Source organism: Schistocerca americana, chromosome 4, assembly GCF_021461395.2.
Source record: "Schistocerca americana isolate TAMUIC-IGC-003095 chromosome 4, iqSchAmer2.1, whole genome shotgun sequence".
NCBI classification, from domain to species: Eukaryota; Metazoa; Arthropoda; class Insecta; order Orthoptera; family Acrididae; genus Schistocerca; species Schistocerca americana.
This window is the reverse complement of record NC_060122.1, coordinates 276626897-276654886: the sequence shown is the minus strand read 5'-3', so window position 1 is coordinate 276654886 and position 27990 is coordinate 276626897. Positions and strand designations below refer to the sequence as shown.

The 27990-nt window shown below is 44.3% G+C and overlaps 1 protein-coding gene across 1 annotated transcript in view; it reads right to left on the bottom strand.

Moving 5' to 3' along the window:
* The window catches only part of LOC124614059 (laminin subunit alpha), a 402758-nt gene extending 375313 nt beyond the window's left edge, over positions 1-27445 (bottom strand). Inside the window, exon 1 of the mRNA XM_047142894.1 lies at positions 27252-27445. The gene's annotated coding sequence lies outside the window, so the exon portion shown is untranslated. The remainder of the gene's footprint in view (positions 1-27251) is intronic.
* Positions 27446-27990: the final 545 nt, after the last annotated feature.

The following is a 27990-nucleotide window of genomic DNA, read 5'->3' as shown; positions in this document are numbered from 1 at the left end:
GACAACTTCACCATTGCAGAACACTGAAGTCAGTCGATGGCTGCGTTTGCAACTTTTAGTGGTGAGTCCTTGTGTGAATATCGGTGGCTTGTTTAGATTTCACACCAGTGTATATATGTTAGGTATGCAACGACAATCGTTTGGAGTAAAGCCCGTCTCATTGTGAAACTCCCAATGCTAAAAACGTTTCAGTTACTGAACATTCAATTCAGGCAAGCGCATTCAGACAAGCCACAGACAGTAAGTTTATCGATAATCGTGCGATTAGTGCTGGCGTGTGAGTAATGTTTTACTAAATGTGCCACATCCTGTCATAAAATCCTCAGTTATTATAAACTGGCATCCTCGATTATTATAAAGCGACAAAAAACATTTACAATTAACCACAGAATCAGCTTATTATCGTTGCATCTGACAATGGGGGCTATGCTCTGCAAAGGAACTGTGCAGTTAGCTGTAGCAGCCGTTATTGCAATTTGCAAAGTGGTTCGATGTGAGAAAAAGTTGTAGACCAATAAAACACAGTTTAGGAACGTTAGCTCTCTGATGTGTTGCAAAGACGACTTCAATTGAAAACTTTATCAAAAGGAAATGTTGCATGAATATAACTTCAAACAAGTTCATTAATTCACACACTGAGCTTACAGCTTTAGTGTATGATAAACATTATCACAGCCTACAACATTTGGAAAGGCAACACGAAACATACGAAGGGCTCCGGCACAACTATTGCGGAAGAAGCAAATAGAAGGCAGCGAACTGAATGACGGCACTAATGACATAATATCAGAATGACTGGAGCACCATCCCGTCTTCAAGAAGCACTGCTGGAGCATTTCAAGAGGACGTACCTACGTGGCGCAAACACATTTTGCTCGAGAACAGAGGCGGTTACACGTGTTTCCTCTGTTAAGAACGTTGTAGGAGGCGGAAGCAGTTCGTTGTGTATGAGGAGACAGCTCATTTCCCGACGCCTACTGATAAAAGTCTTGCTTTGTTTGCGCTGTGTATATCACGACTGCATTTCTTATCGCTCCGTAAACACATCCCGAAATTAGGACCGCCAGATTTGGCGGGCATATAAAAGGAAGATGCTGGACGGCAACAGAGTTCCGTAGTTCTTTGCCTAACGACTTCTTGATCGGTCGTGAGCTATAATATTCGTTTAGCTTAGGGCAGTGGTTTTCAAACTATAAAGAATGCCTGCCTGCGATGCTCGAAACTGCTGTATTTATCATTCACCCCCACAGTTCAACTAAAGGGACTTGACTAAATTTCTTGTCCGCAATCGTATTGTCAACAAGCAGAAAAGTGTGAAAAGGACTTAATAGTGCAAGCACGAGGGTAGGTCGCCAAAGGCCTTGCCGCCGTGGCATCACTGGTTCCTGTAAGATCACCGAAGTTAAGCGTTGTCGGGCTGGGCTAGCACTTTAACGGGGGACCATCCCGTCTGCCGATCGCTATTGGGAAGCGGGATGCACTCAGCCCTTGTGAAGCAAACTGAGGAGCTACATTGATATATGGCCGAAAGAGCGGTGTGCTGACAACACGCCCTTCCATATCCTCATACAGTGACGCCTGTGGGCTGAGGATGACACGGCAGTCGGTCGGTCCTTTGAGCCTTCATGGTCTGTTCGAGCGTAGTTTAGTTTAGTTTTTGAGGGTAGATCTGAAAACAAACTTAAGTACAATTAATGTAATGTATCATCATTTATAACTTAACAGTGAGTAGCCGGCCGGAGTGTCCGAGCGGTTCTAGGCGCTTCAGTTTGGAACAGCGCGACCGCTACGGTCGCAGGTTCGAATCCTGCTTCGGGCATGGATGTGTGTGATGTCCTTAGGTTAGTTAGGTTTAAGTAGTTCTAAGTTCTAGGGGACTGATGACCTCAGATGTTAAGTCCCATAGCGCTCAGAGCCATTTGAACCATTTTTTTAACAGTGAATACATAAAACCAAACGATGAGTTTTTGTATACAAGGCAGATGAAAGCAGGTGGATAGAAAAAAAAAGTAATCCACTGAATTAGAGACTGCTATCACTGACATTTGCAGTAGATTTTGCAACATGTAGTGTGTTGGAGCACTATGAAATACCTCGGTGAAAACGATCAATTGACACACAGTCAGCACGGATTCAAAATGTACTGTTCTTGTGAAACACAAGTGGCCCTTTATTCACATGAGTTAATGAGTGCTTTCGACAACGAATTTCAAGCAGATTCCATAATTCTACGCATCCAGAAGACTTTTGACACTGTTTCTCACAAGCGTCTTCTAATCAAATAGCGTGCCTATGGAGCGCGACTGGATTTGTGATTTCCTGTCAGAAAGGTGACAGTTATTAGTGACTGATGGAGAGTCACCGATTAAAACCAAAGTGTTACCTGGGCTCCTCCTAGAAAGTGTTACAGTTCGTCTGCTGTTCCTAATCTACGTAAATGATTTAGGAGACGACCTGAGCGGCCATCTTAGATTGTTTACCGATGATACTGACTTTCGTCGTTTAGTAAGCTCGTCAGAAGGCTAATACGAATTACAAAATTATTTACGAAAGACACCTGCATGGCGGGAAAAGTAGTTCACCCTGAACAAGCACCAGATCTTTAACATGAGCACTAAAGATTCCGTTTAATTTCGATTTCCCGATAACTCATTCGAATTTAAAGTTTGTCGGTTCAATTATATAGCTAGGGATTACAATTACGAACATCTTAAAATAGAACCATCACTTAGAACATCTTCTGTGGAAGGAAAAACAGACACTTCGTTTTACTGGCAGAACACTTAGAAGATACAAGAAATCTACTAAATATTTCCCTACACTACGGTTTTGGAGTAATGCTGCGCAGTATGAGATCCTTAGGGGAGGTCACAGGCATGATGGGGTGGAAATAATCGTAATAAAGATTTCTTGCGTGGCAATAAGTTCTTTTCACGAAATTTCGGTCACCATATAGCTCTTGCGAAGACGAAAAAGATTTTGTTGAATCCAGAGAAAGATATAGCTATTCATTTTTCCCACAAGGCGTTCGAGAGTAGAACGGTCGATAAAAAGTCTGAAAGTGGTTCTAAGAACCTTCTGTCAACCACGTCAGTATGAACTGTAGTGTAGTCATAAACGAGTTGATGTAGATGAAATCCGAGCTTATTGAGTGTCGGACCAGAGTTGTGACTGGATTTACGACTTCCCTGCAGGTAGAACTCAACAAGCCACTCTTAACGGAACAAAACGACGAAACAAATTTGAGAAATTAGAGCTAATACAGAGGCTTACCGACAATCATTCTTTCCAAGCGCCATTAGCGAACGGAACACGAAAGGGGGGGGGGGGGGGGCAGTTAGCGTCGCCAGCAGTCACTTCAGCCACACAGCGCTGGATGCCTCACATCTACATCTACATTTATACTCCGCAAGCCACCCAACGGTGTGTGGCGGAGGGCACTCTATGTGCCACTGTCATTACCTCCCTTTCCTGTTCCAGTCGCGTATGGTTCGCGCGAAGAACGACTGCCGGAAAGCCTCCGTGCGCGCTCGAATCTCTAATTTTACATTCGTGATCTCCTCGGGAGGTATGAGCAGGGGGAAGCAATATATTCGATACCTCATCCAGAAACGCACCCTCTCGAAACCTGGCGAGCAAGCTACACCGCGATGCAGAGCGCCTCTCTTGCAGAGTCTGCCACTTGAGTTTGCTAAACATCTCCGTAACGCTATCACGCTTGCCAAATAACCCTGTGACGAAACGCGCCGATCTTCTCTATCTCCTCTGTCAACCCGACCTGGTACGGATCCCACACTGATGAGCAATACTCAAATATAGGTCGAACGAGTGTTTTGTAAGCCACCTCCTTTGTTGATAGACTACGTTTTCTAAGGACTCTCCCAATGAATCTCAACCTGGCACCCGCCTTACCAACAATTAATTTTATATGATCATCCCACTCCAAATCGTTCCGTACGCATACTCCCAGATATTTTACAGAAGTAACTGCTACCAGTGTTTGTTCAGCTATCATATAATCATACAATAAAGGATCCTTCTTTCTATGTATTCGCAATACATTACATTTGTCTATGTTAAGGGTCAATTGCCACTCCCTGCACCAAGTGCCTATCCGCTGCAGATCTTCCTGCATTTCGCTGCAGTTTTATAATGCTGCAACTTCTTGCCTTGTGGAGTATGATGTAGATGCAGATATAGAAAATCGACTGATGCGAAGGTAATTTCACGAGTACTCGAAGGACGCTAAATAAGGACATTACTGTTTACAATACAGGGTGTAATTGGTGTAGGTGCAAATATTTTTGTGTGTGGTGCCTTAATATGTGCACACATCAGTGTGTTGGTTGATTTTGCTCTGTATCGGATGGTCTTCCCACACACACGTCAGAAACTTTACGACCTGATCTTTCGTTCATTGTTGTAGCTGCACCACTATGTGGACTACGCCTGAAAGTAGAGACGAACCGTTTTGCGTCCACACATCCACACTTCAACACCTGACCTGCTGCCCAGTGGTAAATAAGCATTGATTGCTTTCTCTTGGTACATGTAATGAAGGTACTAGCCAACCTAAAAAACACGACTTTTAGATACAATTATTACTCAGCAAATGACATAAATACTGATATCTGTACTTATACCTGTTACACCCTGTATATACAGGCTGGGAGAAATAAAAGAGGCCTGTACGAGTGTACACGACTGGACGTGAATGTATGTATATAACCACACCACGTGACGTGCACACCACGTTTACGTCCGCTACGTGATCCACACCGATTCAGAGTATAGTGTGGGCTGTGTCAGTGTACGACAATTGTATGACAAGTACGAAGAGGATGTGGTAGTCACAGTAGGGCAGCAGATGTTCGTTGTGGAAAGTTATGTGACAACAAAATCGTGGAAACAGTGTGGTCTGAGAAGTTTACTGGTGTCAAAGTGCCACCAAAGAGTGCCACCCAACGCTTAGTTCGAAAATGGCGTCAGGCAGGATCTGTTTTGAACAAGTCAAAAAACATTCCGCAAAGTGCCCGAAAACCAGAAAATGCGGCTGCAATTCACCAGGAACAGCTTCAGAGTCCACCAAAATCAATCCGACACCTTTCGCAAGAGATCAGCATGTCATATCGTTCATGCGGACGACGAATACTCCACCTGGACCTGCACATGCATCCCTACCGAGTGTCTGTTGTTCATGCTTTAAAACTAGCAGACGCTCGTCAGCGCTTCCAGTTTCGTGATTGGCTGTTCACTTACATAACAATGAATGGCTTGGATATGGATCTGTTCTTTACGTCTGATGAAGCCTGGTTTCACCTGAGTGGTTATGTCAACTCACAAAATCACTGGTTCGAGGCAGCGGAGAATCCGCATAACTTCCATGAAACACCATTGTATGATCTGCACGCCGCATTATTGGTCCCATCTTCTTTAATCAAACGTTAACTTCGGCACGTTACATTGCCACCATTTTCAAAACTATTTGTGGCAGCATTACACACAGGAGGAAAAGACCTACAGTTAGTTCGGACAGGACGTAGCAACTTTCCATACAGCCGGCCGAACCTTAGAGCACATGTACACGATCTTTACGTCTGAAAGTGTTGTTAGCAGAGGTCAGTCTGGTGTATGCGATTAATTTGTGTGGGAAACCCGCACAGCTAATGTGTATCGCTACAATCCTCATAGTCTTCAAGAACTGCAGCAGAACATTTCGGAAAAGACTGCATCAACTTCGGCAGTTCAATTTCGATCCGCCTTCAGAAACTTACTGACCAGGGCCCAAAAGTGCCAAGAAATTAATGGTGGTCACTTTCAACATCTGGTACATTCATATTAGTACTGTATTTCCTTTCCTCTGCGGCGTTTCTTTGTACCCTGTAACTTTGTTCTCCTGGCCAATTTTATTTGCCCCGCCCTGTATACATAATCTTAGAGTTAGCGGCGGAAGCTCCGTAGGGCTGTTCGCAGATGATGCAATTTGTAAGGAGGAGGTAATGCTAGGAGACTGTAGCGAAGTGCAGGACATGCAAAGGATCGATTATCGTTACAGGAACTGGCAGTTGACCCTTTAAATACACAGTGTGCATAAACAAGCGAAGAAATCCGCTTCTGTTCGATTACACTACAGGTGACAAATCATGTAACTCCGTAACATATCTACAAGTAACCTCAAGCAGAAGCCTAAAGCAGAACGACCATGTGAAACAAATCTTAGTAAAAACAGATGGCAGTCAGAGATTCAGTGAGTGAATCCCAAGGAAATTTAATTCATCCACGAAAGAAGTAGCTAAAACACTTGTTTTACCGATTATTGATTAGGCCTATTACCCATCAGTCAGGGACCCTTCCCAAATTGGATTACTAGACGAGGCAGAAAAGTCGCAACGAAGAGCAGCGCGTCTTGTCACTGGATCGATTAGTGAGTACGAGAGCATTACGGAGATGCTCAACGAACTCCGGTGGCAGACAAACAGTGAGCTGCTGCACGTGACGGAGAGGTTTTACTGTTGAGAAACCACGTTCCGGGAAGAGTGGGCAACGTATGAATTCTTCCCACATACGCTTCTCTAAACGACCACAACGCGAAAATCAGATAACTTGGAGCTAATATGGAGGTCCACAATCATTCTTACCGCGCCTGACATTAGTAAAGGGAACGAGGAAGGGGGCAAGAGTACCCTCCGCCAAACACCGTAACGTGGCTTGCCTAATATACACTCCTGGAAATGAAAAAAAGAACACATTGACGCCGGTGTGTCAGACCCACCATACTTGCTCCGGACACTGCGAGAGGGCTGTACAAGCAATGATCACACGCACGGCACAGCGGACACACCAGGAACCGCGGTGTTGGCCGCCAAATGGCGCTAGCTGCGCAGCATTTGTGCACCGCCGCCGTCAGTGTCAGCCAGTTTGCCGTGGCATACGGAGCTCCATCGCAGTCTTTAACACTGGTAGCACGCCGCGACAGCGTGGACGTGAACCGTATGTGAAGTTGACGGACTTTGAGCGAGGGCGTATAGTGGGCATGCGGGAGGCCGGGTGGACGTACCGCCGAATTGCTCAACACGTGGGGCGTGAGGTCTCCACAGTACATCGATGTTGTCGCCAGTGGTCGGCGGAAGGTGCACGTGCCCGTCGACCTGGGACCGGACCGCAGCGACGCACGGATGCACGCCAAGACCGTAGGACCCTACGCAGTGCCGTAGGGGACCGCACCGCCACTTCCCAGCAAATTAGGGACACTGTTGCTCCTGGGGTATCGGCGAGGACCATTCGCAACCGTCTCCATGAAGCTGGGCTACGGTCCCGCACACCGTTAGGCCGTCTTCCGCTCACGCCCCAACATCGTGCAGCCCGCCTCCAGTGGTGTCGCGACAGGCGTGAATGGAGGGACGAATGGAGACGTGTCGTCTTCAGCGATGAGAGTCGCTTCTGCCTTGGTGCCAATGATGGTCGTATGCGTGTTTGGCGCCGTGCAGGTGAGCGCCACAATCAGGACTGCATACGACCGAGGCACACAGGGCCAACACCCGGCATCATGGTGTGGGGAGCGATCTCCTACACTGACCGTACACCACTGGTGATCGTCGAGGGGACACTGAATAGTGCACGGTACATCCAAACCGTCATCGAACCCATCGTTCTACCATTCCTAGACCAGCAAGGGAACTTGCTGTTCCAACAGGACAATGCACGTCCGCATGTATCCCGTGCCACCCAACGTGCTCTAGAAGGTGTAAGTCAACTACCCTGGCCAGCAAGATCTCCGGATCTGTCCCCCATTGAGCATGTTTGGGACTGGATGAAGCGTCGTCTCACGCGGTCTGCACGTCCAGCACGAACGCTGGTCCAACTGAGGCGCCAGGTGGAAATGGCATGGCAAGCCGTTCCACAGGACTACATCCAGCATCTCTACGATCGTCTCCATGGGAGAATAGCAGCCTGCATTGCTGCGAAAGGTGGATATACACTGTACTAGTGCCGACATTGTGCATGCTCTGTTGCCTGTGTCTATGTGCCTGTGGTTCTGTCAGTGTGATCATGTGATGTATCTGACCCCAGGAATGTGTCAATAAAGTTTCCCCTTCCTGGGACAATGAATTCACGGTGTTCTTATTTCAATTTCCAGGAGTGTAGATGTACACGAAGAGCTGAAGTACGTTTTGACATTCCTCTTTCTATTCTGAATTTTCACTACGCTCCTCCATGTGTAACCCTTTATTCACTCCTTTATTATTTCGTCATTAGATTTCACATCCAATGTACGAACAATTTACGAGGCTGAGTCAAATTAAACCTTAAATATTTTTTTAATATTATTTAATGTGCAGAAATGGTACAAAGCTGAATCACTTTTCAACATAATCTCCTCCACGCTCAATGCAAGTCCTCCAGTGCTTACAAAGTGCATAAACTGCTTTAGAAAAAAATTCTTTTGTTAGTCCGCGCAAGCACTCATGCACCGCGTGGCGTACCTCTTCCTCCCATTGCGTCTTTGAGTGGTCCAGGCATATGGAAATCACTTTGGGGCAAGGTCTGGGGGGTATGGTGGATGAGGAGACACTCAAAATGCAGGTCTGTGATTGTTGCAACTGTTGTACGGACAGTGTGGGGCCTTACATTGTCGTGTTGCAAAAGGACACCTGCTGACAGCAATCCACGTGGCTTTGATTTGATTGCAGGCCGCAGATGATTTATTAGGGGATCTGTGTATGATGCACTGGTGACAGTGGTCCCTCTAGACATATAATGCTCCAAAATGACGCTTTTTTCGTCCCAAAAGATAGTCAGAATAACCTTCCCTGCTGATGATTCTGTTCGAAACTTCTTTTGTTTTGGTAATGAGGAATGGCGCCATTCCTTGCTCGCTCTCTTCGTTTCCGGTTGGTGGAAGTGAACCCAGGTTTCGTCCCCAGTAACGATTCTTGCAAGGACGCCATCACCTTCTCGTTCAAAGCGCCGAAGAAGTGCTTCACAAGCATCAAGTGCTGACCCATGACTAATCTGTAAACATGCTGCAATGTCATTCAGTGTCACTCGGCGGTTTTCCTTCACTATGGCTTCAACTGCTGCAATGTTCTGTGGAGTGACAACTCGTTGTGCCTGACCTGGACGAGGAGCATCTTCCACTGAAGTTACACCATTTGCGAACTTCCTACTCCATTCGTAGACTTGCTGCTGTGACAAACATGCATCACCGTACAGAACCGTCTTTCGTCGATTAATTTCAATAGGTTTCACACCTTCACTACGCAAAAGCCGAATAACAGAACGCTGTTCTTCCCTGGTTCAAGTCGCAAGTGGGGCGGCCATCTTTATACAGATACTGCGACGGTATGTGTGCATCTGTACTATGCTGCCACCTACAGGCCATTCTGCACGCTGTTTGTAGCACGCTTACCAACTTATAGGATAACGGCGCGAAATTTCGATTTGTTATTACAAATTTAAGATTTTCGTTTGACTCACCCTCGTAGATGTCACAAACACTTGGACACGAACCACGTTGTCTTCGTCTCAGTCAGCATTGGCAGTCCGTGTAAATGGCAACAGCATGCATGTAGGGTCCGAGCGCAGTGGCGAGTATTTGCGTCTGCTCGGGCAATTGGAACCATATTAACAGAGCTTAAGCTTCTTTCTGGAGGGACACAAGTGTGAAGGGTCAGTCCATGTATTATGCGAATCATACTGCCGTATGCTAGCAAGACCTGGTACCAGGAGGAACTATACTAATATCACCTAACGGTTTGCGAAAATAAAATTCTTTCACAAACAGTCGGACTTGTCCGAGTTCAGCACGTGAAGATTTGGTTGGCTGGTTGATTTGGGGGAGTCGACCAGACAGCGAGGTCATCGGTCCCATCGGATTAGGGAAGGATGGAGAAGGAAGTCGGCCGTGCCTTTTCAACTGTACTTCCCATTGTATCACTTATTAGGGTTCCTCCCCCTTCCATCCGCGCCGGCCAGTGTGGCCGAGCGGTTCTAGGCGCTTCAGTCTGGAACCGCGCGACCGCTACGGTCGCAGGTTCGAATCCTGCCTCGGGCATGGATGTGTGTGATGTCCTTAGGATAATTAGGTTTAAGTAGTTCTAAGTTCTAGGGGACTGATGGCCTCAGATGTTGAGTCCCATAGTGCTCAGAGCCATTTGAACCTTCCATTCGCGTATGGGGGTCCAATAATTAACGCAACAATATTTTTTTCCGCCAATTTCACTTGAAAAATTGCAGCATTTGTTGTGAGACGTCGTGGAATATTTCTGTAGTTTCATGAAGTGCCGATAGGTGGCGGCGCTATACGCAGCCTGTCAAAATAACGCCTGTAACGGAGGTGCGTTCTAAGCATAGGGCTGCCATTGAGTTTCTTTTGGCGGAAATCGGAGCGTCGCAGATATTCACAGGCGCTTGTAGGACGTCTACGGAGATCTAGAAGTGAACAAAAGCTCGGTGAGTCGTTGGGCGAGGTGTCTCTCATCATCCCAATAAGGTCGCGCAAACATGTCCTGTCTCCCACGTGCCGACCGGTCGCACACAGCTGTGACGCCTGCAGAATGGGAACGTGCGGACAGTCTCATTCGAGGTGATCAACGGATCACCATCAAACATCTCGCTGCTCAACTGGATGTCTCTGATGGTAGTGGTGACGCACTCGCCAACCAAAGGTGTGTGCCCGCTGTCTTCCTCGCCGCTTAACAGAAGACCATAAAGAGCAAGGAAGAACTATATGTGCGGAATAGCTTGCGCGTTACGAGGCCGATCGTGGCGATTTTTGTCGAACATCGTCACAGGGGATGAAACGTGGGTTTATCACTTCGAACTGGAAACTAAACTGTAATCCGTGGTGTGGCGTCACACCACGTCCCTTCTGAAAAAAGAAGTTCAAAGCCGCGTCCTCAACCGGTAAAGCCGTGGCGACGGTCCCCTGGGATTTTGGTGTTATTTCGTTTGATGTCCTCCCTCATGATGCAACGATTAACTCTGAAGTGTACTGCGCTATCCTCAGGAAATTAAAGAAATAACTTCATCGTGTTCGTCGCTACAAAAAATGCAAATGAACTCCTCAATATCACAATGCAAGGCCTCACACAAGCCTGCGCAGCCGAGGGGAGCTCACAAAAGTTCATTGGACTGTTCTTCCTCATCCATCTTACAGCCCGGATCTCGCACCTTCCGAATTCCATATCTCTGGCCCAATGAAGGATGCCTCGACGGGAAGCAGTACGTGGATGATGATGAAGTTGCTGATCCAGCAAGACGTTGGCTTCGACGACGACCAGTAGGGTGGTGCCATGCGGGCATACAGGGCCTCTCAGCAAGGTGGCGTAAGGCCGTCGCACTTGAAAAATATGGTTTTGTAGCCAAAAAAGTGGGAATCATATGGTGTATTCGAATCCTAAATAAAACCAACCTGGCCGCGCGGGATTAGCCGAGCGGTCTAGGGCGCTACAGTCATAGACTGTGCTGCTGGTCCCAGCGGAGGTTCGAGTCCTCCCTCGGGCATGGGTGTGTGTGTGTGTGTGTGTTTGTCCTTAGGATAGTTTAAGTAGTGTGTAAACCGATGACCTTAGCAATTAAGTCCCATAAGATTTCACACACATCCGAACATCATCTAAAAACCAACCTGCTTTCAGATAAAAGAAAAAAATGTGTTGCGTTAGTTATTGAACGCCCCTCGTATAAAGAGGATTTCGGAACAGATGGTTAATGAGAGGAAGAATGTTATTCAGTTTCATACGTTAATTAACGTATGAAAATGTCAATATGAACTACAAAGAGCTATGTAACATCTCAAATATTTCGTTCATTAATAATTTATGACTTTTAGTTACTTTAAGGCCAACGGCATTGCCGCAGTGGTAAAAACCGGTTCCCGTCAGATCAACGTAGTTAAGCGCTGTTGGGTTGGGCTAGCCCTTGGATGGGTGACCATCCGGTCTGCCGAGCGCTGTTGGCAAGCGGGGTGCGCTTAGCCCTTGTCAGGCAAACTGAGGAACTACTTGATTGAGCAGTAGCTGCTCCGGTCTCGTGTGCTGTCCACATGCCCCTCCATATCCGCATCCAGTGACGCCTGTGGGCTGAGGATGACACGGCGGCCAGTCGGTACCTTTGGGCCTTCATGGCTTGTGCGGGAGTTTAGATACTTTAAGGATTCAGTGCTCAGTCGCGGAACATATGGTGATTTTCTTCGGCAGCGACGTGAAATCAATATTAATGACATGTAATAGCTTCTTTTAAGGAAACAAGTAAGCAATCGAAAGGCTTGACACAATGACGGAGCTTTACTTGACACCAAGTCTCAAGAACGGTGACCTCAGTTGGTACAATAAATCAACAATTGCCGTCTTGGTCACAGCTTTTATTAGCGAGTATCGGTTTATCTGCCCTGCGGATTATCTTCAGGTACAGCGCAGCAAGATACAGTTTGTCAACAGTGGTATGAATGCCATTAAAATTCAGTTTTATGTGATTTACAACGTTTTTGACAAAATGGTCCTTGGGGTGCAATACCTGAAGTTGATCTGCAGGGCTAATCGAAACCGGTAGTCGTTAACAAAAGAAACTGTGATTCAGACAGTGTGTCTTTATTTGTTGCATTAGTGAGCATTATTTCACTGTACTCGTCCATGAAAGACCTTTAAAATGCCCTTAAAAATAGTAGATCGTTCCATTATAAAACCATACTTCCTTCAATATTTCAGTTAACACGAACGTCATGAGGATTAAACGTAAAATTAAGTGCCTTCTGCGAAATAAAATCTTGTTTCGATATCAGCTGTTCACGATGATGTTATGTCTTACGCGAATTTGACATAATGTCCTCGTGAGTAGCTGAGGTATGAAATGGGGTTTCAATAAATTATAACATGCAGAGGAGACGTAATTTTATCTTTAATCCCTTAGCGCTTGTGTTAACCGAGATACTGAAGAAAGTACTTTTTATATTAATGGAACGACGTACTTTGTCAAACGCATTTGAAAGCTCTTGTAACGGCAAGTGCACCGGTATATAAAGCTATCAGAAGGTATTATGCGAGGCCGTGCTGAAAAGTAATACATTCGAATTTTTTATTCTGTCCTCAACATCGGTTCAGGTATTACATGTCATCCATATTACTCGGTCGACTTTTCCACTCTCTGACGCCAGAGGATTGCGAATTGTAGCTTGTAACACGATGTAACGTAAGTACGTCGGTGCATGAGAAACAACTCAGAAAACTGTAAACAAGAAGAGTTAGTGCAAATAAAGAGCACCCTCTCCTTCCGCGTGACGATATCTGACCACACACGAGAACGACATCTGCAGCAGTCCGACGCCTTGGGTTCATAGTCAAGAACTGGCACCATCCGATTGTCATCTCTTTCCAAAACATAACGAACACCTTTGAGGACTTCACTTTGATACCGATGAAGCGGTGCAATAGAGTGAGGTTATAGATCCGTCAACAATGTCACACATTCTACAGTGACGGTATCAATAAACTGGTCTGTCGTTGGGAGAAATGTGTTCATCGCTATGGTCACTATGTTGAGAAATAAATATTTAGATATGAAGAATAAATAATGTGGAATGTTAATAAAGTTTGTATTATTTAAAAGTCTTTACGAGTTTCCACATAAAAAATTCCGAGGCATTACTTTTTCTGAGAACCCTGTCTTCGAAGCTATTTGTGGACCGTAACTGAAGCTTTATGAACGGTTCCTGTTCCAATATAAACCGATCATTGTAGAAGCTGACGTTGTGTGGAAAACCACATGAAGTGAAAATACGTTGATCAGTAAGGCTACGGAATCACTAACAGACTAGTTTCTGCTACATCTCTCCTGCGTTCAAGTTCACGAACACGCTAAGAAAGATTAGCGCTGGGGATATGCTGCGAGAAGTCGAGGTTGGTCCGCTAATTGGATTAACAAACAGCGGCATTGTAAAGCAGCGGCCAGGTGCGCCGTTTACCGGTTTTCTACAATTATCGAGGCACGTGCTGATTACTTCCCGCTTTACACCGAAATGTACGTTTCGGAAGTAAATTCACCCGCCTCCGTAACCCGAGGTATTTGATATGCACTAGCGCGGTGGCGCACGACCCAGAACTATCAGGTTCGAAGCCCGCTGGTGGCGGATGATGTTTTCATCGCCATATTTTTTTTTATCAGGGAAGGATGGGTAGTGTCAAATTCCTAATAAACGGAGTAAGCGCCAAAGTCCTGGAATAAATATCGGTCGTCTCCGCAGTGCTTCGTGTAACGTTGATGGTCAGTCTGTCAGGCATTTAACTCAGTAATCATCCTGATGCCATTGGAAAGGAACTGGCCATGTACCGATAGGGGACTGACTTCCTCCGATGATTTTTCGTGATCAAGAATAAAAACACAACAGAACATTTTTACATGTGTCCATCCCACTCACCCGTTATATACAGTTGGCAGAATCATAGCCCGTATCCAGAGGTAAAACACTAGGAGTTCGCTGGAACAAAATAACGCTCTCCATTGGAAACAGCATGGGTACCGATAATGTCGATGATGCAAAACTCAACTCACGCTCCCTACACACGATATCCTCAGTGCCATGAGCAGAGAAGACTAAGATGATCCACTGTCACCTATATTTTCGATTCAGTAGCATTACCGCCGTCTGAAGAAAATATGTTTCAGTGTAATATCTATCCAGGTTTCGCGGGGGCGTCAAACATTTCCTGACAGGCCGGTCGCAGGCCATTATCGTAGGTGAAGTCTTTTACAGACACTTCAATAATAACTGCTGGCCCCGCAGGATAGTATTAGTCACATGCACATGTTTTTCTCGCATGATGCCTTCATCTCTGAGGATATTCTCTCCGCCGGGCGCGGTGATCTAGCGGTTCTAGGCGCTCAGTCCGGAACCGCGCGACTCCTACGGTCGCAGGTTCGAATCCTGCCTTGGGCATGGATGTGTGTGATGTCCTTAGGTTAGTTAGGTTTAAGTAGTTCTAAGTTCTAGGGGACAGATGACCTCAGATGTTAAGTCATATAGTGCTCAGGGCCATTTGAACCATTTTGATATTCTCTCCGGAAAATATTGCACCAATATTCATTTAGAGAGCGACAAAGTATCGGTCATGAACGATTACTGCCAATTAGCTCTTAAATTCTAGGATTGAAAAGTTTTGTACTTCATGAAACGCAAACACTGATGTCTTTCAACTGCAAAATGGTTCTGAGCACTATGGGACTTAACATCTGAGGTCATCAGTCCCCTAGAACTTAGAACTACTTAAACCGAACTAACCTAAGGACATCACACACATCCACGCCCGAGGCAGGATTCGAACCTGCGACCGTTGCGGTCGCACGGTTCCAGACTGAAGCGCCTAGAACCGCTAGATCACCGTGGCCGGCCTTTTCAACTGCAGAATTGATGGTTCATAACTATAATCAGTCATTAGATAAAAATATTTGGGAGTGACAGTGTGTCGAGACATGCATTGAGGCTAGGTCAGCAGCTGCGACGAATTGTTCAAATTATTTATTGCCGGCATTGGGGTAATTTTTTTTTTACTCGTTGTGCGATTGTAAAATTTCTGTTTTACATATTGGACATGTAAATTGTACACCTTGGCGTTTATTTTAATTTAATCTACCTTATCACTTTTGTCCGCAGCTCGTGATCTCGTGGCAGTGTTCTCGCTTCCCGAGCACGGGGTCCCGGTTTCGATTGTCGGCGGGGTCAGAGATTTTCACCTGTCCCGAGATGACTGGGTGTTGTTGTGTCATCATCATCATCATTAACCATCATTACGGTCGTCGACGGTGGCTAGGGCCTCCCGTCGGATAGACCGTTCGCCGGGTGCAGGTCTTTCGAGATGATGCCGCTTTGGCGACCTGAGTGTCGATGGGGATGAAATGATGATGATGAGGACAACACAACACCCAGTCCCTGAGCGGAGAAAATCTCCTATTCAGCCGGGAATCTAACCCGGGCCCATAGGATTGACGTTCTGTCGCGCTGACCACTCAGCTACCGGGGGCGGACATTACGGTCGGAGGAAGGCAACGGCAAACCACTTCCACTAGGACCTTGCCTAGTACGGCGGTGCGGGTCTCCCGCATCGTTCCCCTACGCTCTCCAAGAAGCATGGGACTTCATTTTCATTCCATTACCACTTTTATATCCACATGGAGTAATAATAACACCCCCGAACACCATTTATGATCAGCACATCGACTTTATATATCTTTATATACCACAGCAAAAAATCTCTGCAACAGCCTACGTTAAACATCGTGCGACAATAACGTGTAACTTGGGTATGATGGGATGAGAAATATATACAGTTTTTAAAACAATGACGTGCTCGTGTACTAACGAGGTTAGTGCTCTCAATTTTATGACAATTACGACGCCGGCACTCATAGGCGTAACAGTAATGAACGCTATTGAAATACAAACAGGCGCTGAGACCTGTATGGCATAATGTAATATCAATGTTTTCCTGGCATAGCTTACGCTGTAACCTTTTTTTTTTTTGTAAATTATTAAGTGATTACCAATACATTGAACATATGGTGCTCCCGTTTTGTAGATACTTGTACTTAATAATCAAATGAAACTGTATGGTTCCGGAGACCTTTTCAAGTCTCAAAAATCGATGCTGTATGTAAGCAAACTGAAGCGAAGAATGAAAATTTGTATCAAGGCTGGGATTCAAACCCAGGTCTCCACCCTGGCACAGTGGCTTTGCACAACTGCACGGACTACCTTAGCACGCCTCCCTCCTAAATCCAGAGTCACATTCACGCCTCAACCCACTTAGTATTCCCCCTAAACTCGAACAGCATTGTAGAGGCTCTCGAAGCACCTCAACATCAACCGAAACGGGGGATCCTGCCTTAAACCCAGTCACAGGTGCTTTAATCAAATTAAACTATGTGGTTCCGGAGAGCTTTTCAAGTCTCAAACATCTGTGACGAGTATATAAAAATTTGTACCGAGTCTGTGGTTGAAACCCAGGTCTTCCACTCGCTAGGCAGATGCGCTAACCAGTACACCACTCTGGCTTTTCTCAAATGCACGGACTACACTAGTGCACTTGCATCTTCAGCCCAGATTCCCATTCACACTTCAGCCCACTTTGGGTTGTGTTAGAGTTCTGGCCTTGATACAAATTTTCACTTGTCGCTTCAGTCTGTATAGATACATACTTAATAATAGTCTAATACCAAATTGGTGCAATAAAATAACCAGTAAAAGAAAAATGACACCTGCAGGAGGCATTAAATCATTTAAACAAGTCTATGAAAGAGATTGCGTACAATCCACTTGTACACCATAAACTTGAATACCTATAGCGCTTTTGTTCAGGGGACACCTATCAGGTTGGCCTTCTTGAGGTCATTGAGAATCAACAAATACGGTTACTGCGAATGGTCACTGTCATATTTACGTCGTGAGAGAGTGTTAAAAGTAAACGTCTCAACTGATTGACATTGGGTGACTGGCGCCATACAAGTAGCGACAATCTTCCTATAAAAATTCAAGAACCGACTTTCAGTGCAAAAACTATAAATTTACTTCAGCCCTGTACGTAAAGATCATGCAGACAATATTCAGCAACTAACAAACTTCATAGACAGTTGCAAGACCATTCTTTCCACTCTCCAGCTGTGTATGGAATGGGAAGAAATCTTAATACAGAGTACAATAAAAAGAAACTCTCTGCCATGCACTTCACAGTGATCCGCACAGTATTCAAGCAGATGTAGTTACGCAAGTCACTCTTCGCGAAGAGAAGGTGTCAATGTGCGCGACGAAAGCAGATTACCTTTCCTATTGGGCGACTGAATTAGTCTTTTTTATGCTTGAAAGGCATGAAAGACGAAAATAATCAATTTTAATTTTCCGTGGAAGAAACGTTATTACCAACCAAATAGTGGCAAAAGTATACGTTGACGAATAAGAATTGTAAGGTTCGACCACCGCCAATCCTTCCCTTGAGCCTAGTTAATTCATCAGTATTTTTAAAATAAATCTTTAACTCTGTTGCTAAGTAATAGAACTTGCCGAAACGTTCTGTGTGAAAAAATTGAATCGCGAACAGAGACCCTCGCTCTATATAGCCAATGTTCTTATCAACTAAACTATCACACTTGACGTGGCAGATCTCTGCCCCAATGGGAATGGAAGTCCTCTTCTCAAAGTGACTGCGGCGAAGTGCAGTAAACAGTACAACATATAACACCTGAATGTTCCCCCACACCATCCAAAGGGACAACAGAGCCGCAATATGTCAGCAGCTACTTCTGACTACATTTCAAACATGGGTTTAAGATCTGTGTACCTATTATGAACTTGAGAATTTTTAGAAATGTATATACTTCTTGCAAGTATTTGTCAGTATTTTCTCCTGTCATTACACGATAAATAAGATAAACAAATTAAATTACAGATCACAGTCTTCTACATAGTTAAAGAGTCGTCCTGTAAACAATTTTTTGCTTGTGGCTGTATGCCAGTCTCTTCCATATCCTATCTCATGGGAACGCTTGTTTAGTATGAAGAACGAGAACTGAGGAGTTTAGGTTCTTAAATATTTCATGCAACTCACTATCGTCCGACCAGTCTCTTGTGTCTGCGCTTTGAACGAACACATGTACTCTATATCTGGGCAGACACAGTACAAGATAACATCAAAACCGCTGGGGTCAGCACTTTTACTCATGACATGGAAGGAAACAATATTGCAGTGAAAGTACAACTGATAACAAGATAATAGCTGAATCTATTAGAGTGGAAGCCTGACGAGTACCTAGCGCTACTGACACAGAAGAAACCAAATATTCTGCGGTACTTTGCTTCTAGTGTCAGTCGTTCCGGAAGCAATATCTGACCCTGTGGCATGTCTGTAACGGCTCAGACTCGAGGTGTCAGTTTAAACCGGATCGCGTCGCAACGCGATCACCAATAGAAGAGCAAGAGCTCTTACCTCGCACTGTTCGAGTTATCACAACGGCGTGGCATTTCTTCTTGGTACGCACTACAATATGATGCGGTCTACAAGCCAGTAGAATTTTCAATGGAAAATGCTATATATACTTTCACTAATGAAATATTAAATGCTCTGAGTAGCCGGAAGTCACCCATTGGGATTTTTTGTGATCTCTCAAAGACTTTTGATTGTGTAAATCATGGAATACTTCTAGATAAGCTCAAGTACTGTGGTATGAATGGGACAGCACTCAAATGGTTTAAATCATACCTAACTGGAAGAGTGAAGAAAGTTGAAATAAGCAGTTCACATAATATGGAAAAAAAACTGGAGATTTCTCAAACTGGGGAACAATCAAGAATGGGATGCCGCAAGGTTCGGTCTTGGGTCCTCTGCTGTTCTTAATATATATTAATGACTTGCCATTCTATATTCACGAAGATGCAAAGCTGGTACTTTTTGCTGATGATACAAGTATAGCTATCACACCCAACAGACGAGAATTAACTGATGAAATTGTAAAGATGTTTTTCAGAAAACCATTAAGTGGTTCTCTGCAAATGGGCCCTCATTAAACTTTTACAAAACACAGTATATACAGTTCCACACAGTAAATGGAATGACACCATTAATAAATATAGACTTCGAGCAGAAATCGGTAGCTAAGGTAGAATATTCAAAATTTCTTGGTGTATGCATTGATGGGTTGAACTGGAAAAAACACACTGAAGATCTGCTGAAACGTTTGAATTCAGCTACTTATGCTATTAGGGTCATTGCAAATTTTGGCGATATACATCTCAGTAAATAGCTTACCAGGCCTATTTTCATTCTCTGCTTTCGTATTGCATCATATTTTGGGGTAACTCATCATTGAGTAAAAGAGTATTCATTGCACAAAAGCGTGTAATCAGAATAATTGCTGGAGCTCATCCAAGATCACCCTGCAGACACTTATTTAAAGAGCTAGGGATCTTCACTGTAGCCTCACAATATATATATATATATATATATATATATATATATATATATATATATATATATATATATATAAATTCACTTATGAAATTTGTTATTAACAATCCGAATGAATTCAAAAGTAATAGCAGTGTAGATAACTACAACACTAGGAGAAAGGATCATCTTCACTACTCAAGGCTGAATCTAACTTTGGCTCAGAAAGGGGTAAATTATGCTGCCACAAAAGTCTTTGGTCACTTACCTAATAGCATCAAAAGTCTGACAGATAGTCATATAGCATTTAAAAGAAAATTAAAAGAATTTCTGAATGGAAACTCCTTCTACTCATTAGATGAATTTTTGGACATAGTAAGTGGGTAATCCCCCCCCCCCCCTCCCCACCACCACCCTAAAATTTTTTTTTAAAAAAAATAATAATATTAAGTGTCATGTAATATTTTGTGTGATGTAATATCTTGTATAGACACCTTTTATTAACCTGACACGTTCCACATCATTACGAAGTGTCATATTCATGATCTATGGAACAATTACTAAGCTAATCTAATCTACGGATACTGACTTCGGGGGCAAAGGCTACGAGCATACTTCAGGCTTTTTTTATTAATGAAAAAAAGAGATAATTATTTGGTTTATACATGGGTGTGCAAAACCTAATGACGGGAATGCTTTCGCAAGGTGTGCCATTGTCAAGTGACATAGAGAGATGAAACTTGGACCATACATGGAGAGAACTGCTACAGTATAGTACAGAAAATACGCAATGAGACTAACAGAAATGACACGTTTATTCAAAGACAATAACTACACTGAAGTCGCCGCACTTCATGTTGATCCCCTGCATATGGTTACAGGGATATGGTTCTTAATAGGATGTGTGATCGCCAAGAATGGCAGTACATGTTCTGCAACGTGCTACCAAGCTGACCACAAGGTTCGTAAGGAGTTCCTTTCCTGCAACAGGGCGGGTGTGACAACTGCTGCATGGTCGTTGCTGCATGTGGACATTCCCCAACGGATCCCATACGTGCTCGATGGGATTTACGTCCTATGAAAAGGCAGGCCAGTTCATTCGCCGCTTATCTTTCTCGTTCCAAGAACTCCACCACCTGTACCGTTCGATGTTCCATAAAACTGGAGTCAGTGCCGAATGCACCACTGAAATGTCGGACATGGGGAGGGAGTACAGTGTTACAATAATGTCAATGTATCGTGTTCAATGATTTGAAGGTTAGTACGCTCGTACTACATTATACCTTTCCACGCCATAACATCTGGACCACCAACACGATAATGTTCACCAATGTGTCTGGGTGCATTACGTGTTCCCACCTGTCGCAATATAACAGTATGTCCAGCATTGTCGAACATGCTGCTGCAACTGATACAGCATGCGAAAGTTACTTTCATCCCTAGGTGTTGCACACGGTGTATATGGTAAGGGAAAGGTTACTACCCATAGAACTTGCGTTTCCATTTCATTCAGCGGGTTGTTTACAGATCTCATCTGATAAAGGTGAAAATGAAGCCTATACAGACATGATCAGTTACACCAGCTTCGACCTTGAGATTTCAGTACTTCAGTGTTACACATTTCGCTTCAGAATTCGACTGCTTGCACCTTATCTGTCTTGACTCTATCTTGCATAGCCTCAGTCTCCTGGATTCAGTATAAAACAATATCCGTGGGAAACCTACGCAATTCGCGAAAGATTTCTAGAAAGCACTGTAACTGAAAGACAGGATCTTAAAATCAAGTTTTCCTTAGGCTATTTAGCAGGTTGGATGAAAATGAAAAAACCGACAGCAATAGAAAAAAAGGCTGAATTCCAGACGGTATTATGACTTCGACCATACCATGGCTTAAAAATTAGTGTGTAGCAAGCGTGACTACTCAAGAATTTGAACGATACGAAAATACACAAGAATTTCCATATTCATCACGAAGAATTTAGTATGTGTGGGAACAAGATCAAATATATGATCTTATTCAATCTGTATATTGAGCAAGCAATAAAGGAAATAAAAGAAAAATTCGGAGTAGGTATTAAAATCCATGGAGAAGAAATAAAAACTTTGAGGTTCGCCGATGACATTGTAATTCTGTCAGAGACAGCAAAGGACTTGGAAGAGCAGTTGAACGGAATGGATAGTGTCTTGAAAGGAGGATATAAGATGAACATCAACAAAAGCAAAATGAGGATAATGGAATATAGTCGAATTAAATCGGGTGATGCTGCGGGAATTAGGTTAGGAAATGAGACGCTTAAAGTAGTAAATGACTATTGATATTTGGGGAGTAAAATAACTGATGATGGTCGAAGTAGAGAGGATATAAAATACAGACACAATGGCAAGGAAAGCGTTTCTGAAGAAGAGAAATTTGTTAACATCGATTATAGCTTTAAGTGTCAGGAAGTCGTTTCTGAAGGTATTTGTATGGAAGTGAAACGTGGACGATAAATAGTTTAGACAAGAAGATAATAGAAGCTTTCGAAATGTGGTGCTACAGAAGAATGCTGAAGATTAGAGGGGTACATCACATAACTAATGAGGAGGTATTGAACAGAATTGGAGAGAAGTGAAATTTGTGGCACAACTTGACTAGAGGAAGGAATTGGTTGGTAGGGCATATCCTGAGGCATCAAGGGATCACCAATTTAATATTGGAGGGCAGTGTGGAGGTAAAAATCTTAGAGGGAGGCCAAGAATGAATATACTAAACAGATTCAGAAGGATGTAGGTTGCAGTAGGTAATGGGAGATGAAGAAGCTTGCACAGGATAGAGTAGCATGGAGAGCTGCATCAAACCAGTCTCTGGACTGAAGACCACAACAACAACAACAGGAACAAGATGTGCATAACTGTATGAAGCCGATTACATTATCACAAGGCTGCGCGACCGCGTCGAAATGAACTTCGCTGACAAGTAGCTTTCGCGCAAGTAGCCGTTTCACACCAACTGCGCTAATTTTTATGTGGAACTGCCTGCTCTATCCCATTTACATCACAGATGGAACTCTCTACTAGACTAAAAAATGTTGGACCGGGATTCGAAACCGTGCGGGCACGACTTGGACTAGACACAAACTGTTGATTTGCTCTACGTTGCAAACCCCTCATTTCCCTTCATAATTTGCTACACTGTTATGACTAACGTGTGTCAGTTTTTCCTCGTGGTCATTTCGTGAGACGTCTATGGGAGCAAGTAATGTGTTACCCGACTCATCTTGGAACGTACGCTCTCAGACTTTTAACAACAAACGTCTCTGTGGTGTCTGCCACTGGAGTTGAATTCATCTCCGTAATGCTCTCGCAGTAACTAAACGATCACGTGACGGAATGTGCCACTCGCCGCTGGATATTTTCTTGTCGTTTCTATTACGCCAGTCTGATAAGGTCCCAAATTCACAAACAATACTCAAGAATTGGTACGACGGGTGTTTTGTAAGCTCCTTCTTTTGTGAATGAAACTCGTTCTCGTAAAAGGGTAGCACTCCTTGAAAATTTCAAAAAATCAATTTTTTTAGCTTAAAACGTTCTCTGGGATGTCTTCTTTATTGTAGAGTTCATCCCAGGTTCGCCAGAAACTCCGCGAAAAAGTGCCTCCGACAACCACTTACAGTGGGATGGGGGGGGGGGGGGGCAATAGTCGACACCGCGGCCAAAATGGCAGCATGTAATATCAACGACTGCTTTAGGCATTATCGAAATAATGAGAGTACTCGAACTTGAAATGGGACCAGCCTGTTACAACTTCTGCATAAAAGTAGACGAAAGGCGAGCAGAGCAACGGATGACAGAAGCTGCCAAAGGGGCCCTCAGGACGACTATGGCCACAAAGAAGATGGAAGAGGACCTACTTTTGGATCTGGAAGGATTGCTGTTTGGTCCATGGATCGCTGACTACAGGAGTCTTCAACTTAACTACAAAAAAGTAACTCAAAACTTTAAATGTGTTTTTCAAAATCTTAAATATGGCTGCGAGACAGCAGCTGTGTAAATCTGAATAGGTTGAAAAATCAGCCAACCAGTTGCAAACAAAGGTTTATTAGCCATTGACCTAGGTTTCGATGTTTGTTAAAATATCTTCTTCGTGTGATGTAACAAGGCCCACTCCTCCTGAAGAAGATATTTTTTAGAAGTATCGAAACTTAAGTTAAGGGCTAATAGACCAACTGGTTGGCTGATTTTTCAACCTCTTTAAACGCGTTTTTCTCGAAACAGCATTTTTCAAAATGGCGGGAAATGTAACTTGAGAACTATAGATACGATTTTAATTGCATTTTGATGTGGCATTCTAAATTGATTTCACTGTTTGAGCACAAAGTCGTTTTGTGAAATATACAAAAGTCTGTTTCATTTGAGTTTTCTAAACATCTCCGTAACGCTATCACGGTTACCAAATAACCCTGTGACGAAACGCGCCGCTCTTCTTTGGATCTTCTCTATCTCCTCCGTCAACCCGATCTGGTATGGATCCCACACTGATGAGCAATACTCAAGTATAGGCCGAACGAGTGTTTTGTAAGACACCTCCTTTGTTGATGGACTACATTTTCTAAGGACTCTCCCAATGCATCTCAACCTGGTACCCGCCTTACCAACAATTAATTTTATATGATCATTCCACTTCAAATCGTTCCGCACGCATACTCCCAGATATTTTACAGAAGTAACTGCTACCAGTGTTTGTTCCGCTATCATATAATCATACAATAAAGGATCCTTCTTTCTATGTATTCGCAATACATTACATGTGTCTATGTTAAGGGTCAGTTGCCACTCCCTGCACCAAGTGCCTATCCGCTGCAGATCTTCCTGCATTTCGCTGCAATTTTCTAATGCTGCAACTTTTCTGTATACTACAGCATCATCCGCGAAAAGCCGCATGGAACTTCCGACACTATCTACTAGGTCATTTATAGATATTGTGAAAAGCAATGGTCCCATAACACTTCCCTGTGGCACACCAGAGGTTACTTTTAACGTCTGTAGACGTCTCTCCATTGAGAACAACATGCTGTGTTCTGTTTGCTAAAAACTCTTCAATCCAGCCACGCAGCTGGTCGGATATTCCGTAGGCTCTTACTTTGTTTCTAGGTGCTTCAGTTCGGAACCGCGCTGGTGCTACGGTCGCAGGTTCGAATCCTGCCTCGGACATGGATGTGTGTGATGTCCTTAGGTTAGTTACATTTAAGTAGTTCTAAGTCAAGAGGACTGACGACCTCAGATGTTAAGTCCCATAGTGCTTAGAGCCATTTGAACCCTATTTTTTGAGCGAAGACAATTACATTTGCTTCACTACGTCGCTATTTTGTTAGAACTTAATGTTTCCAAATATCCTGTGTATATTGATATAAAACATATTGAAAATGACTTACACAAAATTATTTTGTTGCAAGTACAATAGGTGGGCTTCGGTAATGTTCCGGCTGCAGATGGAGTCCTTCCATCTGGTGCTGCGGTTACAGTGAGCGTGCGATATGGACATAAAAATGATTTTTTAACCACAAAAGTGTAACGAACAAAATGGTATCATCAGATGTAGCATTACTGTCTGTTTAACTTGAAAAAAATCGCGAAAGTCATTTATTTTTTATGCAATTTAGATTCATTAATACAGTTTGCGCAATGAACCTTAGTCTGGCGCCCGCTTTTCCCATAGTCAGTTTTATTGATCACTGAAGAGGGTACCGAGCATCTGAGCATGGGATTGGGGGGGGGGGGGGAGGGGGGGGGCTAATATTTGTTTCGCAGTTAATACTGAAACATTTCTTGAGATACCACGATAAGTAGTTCGGGGTACATTTGCTGCTAGTCAGTATCCGTTACAAGTTCCGCTTTACTTCAGACTGATACTGAATAGACACGTATGTCTGCGTGGCGGGCACACTCCGAGTTCGGTTTAGGACGATAATTTCTTTGTCTTTTTTTTTTCCTTGGCAGCTGCGCCTTTCCACATCCTTCCCCCTTCCTGCCCCAGTACTCCAAAATCGGTCATTCTGGACGCTTACTTCTAGGTATTTCACGGTTGTTATTGTTTCTGCTGATTTATCGGTGTAATCGAATAGTAATGTCTTATCAGACGGCTTGTGCTTTATTTTCGCTACTTAGTTTATCAAGTAGCTTGTCATTTAGCCTCAGGATGCGTAGTGAACACAGTTTCAAACACTTTTACCACGGAAAAGTCTGAAGTGGTCCCTGGGAATTGAATGCGCGACCTCGCAACAACGCTCACCAGCAGACCACCTAAGCCTCGCATAAGCTGGCCGAGCGAGGCGGCTCCCCATTCAGTTTGCGGCCGCGATAACAGTATAGAGAATGGTTTCTTTGTAAGTCCCTCCTTTTTACTTTTATCTGCAGAACAAACTAATACCAAAACGAGAAACATACGAAGATCAACAGTTATGAAATACAGTTTAGGTGTCACGCGCAATGCTTTTTTTCTAAAAAAAAAAGTTTGAGGGTAGTCCGACATTGGATATAATGCAACGAAAATTTCTTATAACTGATGCATGGGATACCAACCGTCTGCTTTTAGCCATGACGTCATCAACATCATCATGAATGAAAGTTTGGAAGGTAGGAGACGAGGTACTGGCAGAAGTAAAGCTGTGGGAACCGGGCGTGAGTCGTGCTTCGGTAGCTCAGATGGTAGAGCACTTGCCCGCGAAAGGCAAAGGTCCCGAGTTCGAGTCTCGGTCGAGCACACAGTTTTAATCTGCCAGGAAGTTTCAACATCATCATGGTTGCAAGACCGTAGAGACATCTATCGGTAGCTCGGCGTTTGAGCGTACGCATAACCGTTTAGCACTACCATTGCCCACTATTAACGGGCCAGGGCACTATATGCTTGTCGAACTGGCTGCCAGCGATTCAATTGTCGAGAACGGTTGCTGCAACTTCGAAATGCTTGAAACAGCCAAGGACATCCCTTTTACCACCAAAAACTGCACTGGTATCGTTCGTATTGCAATTACCAACACGGAAAAACGAAATCAAAAATTTACGTCCGTGTAATAAATCTTTGGCATTCTTCCAAGTTCTCAACATCGTAAAAAAATTACTTTGTCGACGAAAAAGTTTAGGGGTACGCATCCCCTAGCGTTCCCCCAGAAAAACAGCATCTTTGGATTGTTTGGGTGGCTAAAACAGTCTGAATAACTGGCCCTAGTCAGAAAACTGAACGTTATGTTGTTACTCGGTGCAGACAGATAAGTCAACGCAGCACAGAGTGGTACAGTAGTTGGAAGAAGGCCAGCACGTAGATAAAGAGCCGAACTGGCAGGAGCCCCTCACCTGTCCCTGGATGAGGTTAACGTTGACGTCGCTGTCGGCGTTGGCGCCGACGAGCTTGCAGTAGAGTTCCGGCCCCACGATGTCCTCTCCGCACGTGGCCGAGGCCGTGACGCGCCGCCCCTCCGCCAGGTTGAAGTAGGGCGGCGTCAGTATCACCCCTTGGGCCGGCGCCGCCGCCACCGCCAACAGCAGAAGCAGCAGCGCCGCTGCCGCCTCCTCAGACCGCCACCGCCAACCTCTCTGCTCCCCCATCGCTGGTCGACTGGCGGCCGCCTCCGCGCAAGACGCCGGCGAGCCGTCCGGTGTCTGAGCTGCCGCTGTACTGCGCATGCGCGCGCATCGGGCCTCCCCCGTGCTCCCTGCGATCCCGTGTAACGGATGGTGCTTGTGTTATATTATTCGTTATCGTCTACAGTGGCGAAAAGAGAAAAAAATAACAACGCTAAGAAATCACCGAAATAACACATACAGTATTTGCAAGAATTACACAGAAATTACACAGAAACAAAAAACTGACACATTAAATTAATACTGACATTACAGCGACTCAAATGATGGGGGACAGCCGCCCAATCGCAGTTCCTTCTCGACCTCGCTGTGTTGCCTATTTTACACTTACATACCTAGGCTAGTAAAGCGTGGCTAGGTGCCCGTTGTCCCTGCCACTGCAACCTATCAATCCGAAAGTTACTTAATTTGAGCCGAATGTTGCTTCCCATTTCTCGAGCGGTGAATGATA